The sequence below is a fragment of the Etheostoma spectabile genome, chromosome 15 (genome assembly GCF_008692095.1).
Source record: "Etheostoma spectabile isolate EspeVRDwgs_2016 chromosome 15, UIUC_Espe_1.0, whole genome shotgun sequence".
Classification (NCBI taxonomy): Eukaryota; Metazoa; Chordata; class Actinopteri; order Perciformes; family Percidae; genus Etheostoma; species Etheostoma spectabile.
Genome location: NC_045747.1, coordinates 1,525,520 through 1,525,982, shown reverse-complemented (window position 1 = coordinate 1,525,982; position 463 = coordinate 1,525,520).

Here is a 463-nt window from a genome sequence, read left to right as displayed (position 1 = left end):
TACATCAGTGCGCTAAAGACTAGCTGAGAAGCAAGTCTGGAACAATGCCAGAACATTTCCAGTGTATAGCCTGACATACAACACAAAATAACCTTCGCTACAAGAAACAAAAACCTTCACGCTAGCAAGATACCTGTTGAATAGGGCATGTTTCAAAGAAAGTTTGGGTTGTCTCTCACTGGGACCTTTTGGGACCAATTAGTTGGATTGCTGTGGACGAAGTACACACACCGATACACTGGTTAGAGCACATGAGGTTTAACCAGCTAATTTAAATAGCTTCCTACATTGTGTGAACAGTTAACTTAATTTATTATTGTATGTAACCCCATGTGGCGTTTTCATTTGCAAATGTTCCACCAGAACAAAGACTATTTTGCCGAGCCGCCGTCGCTTCGTCCTGAACCAACACGATTGTAATTGGTTTAAAGAAATGCAAAACAACGCCGAGCTCCCCCCCCCC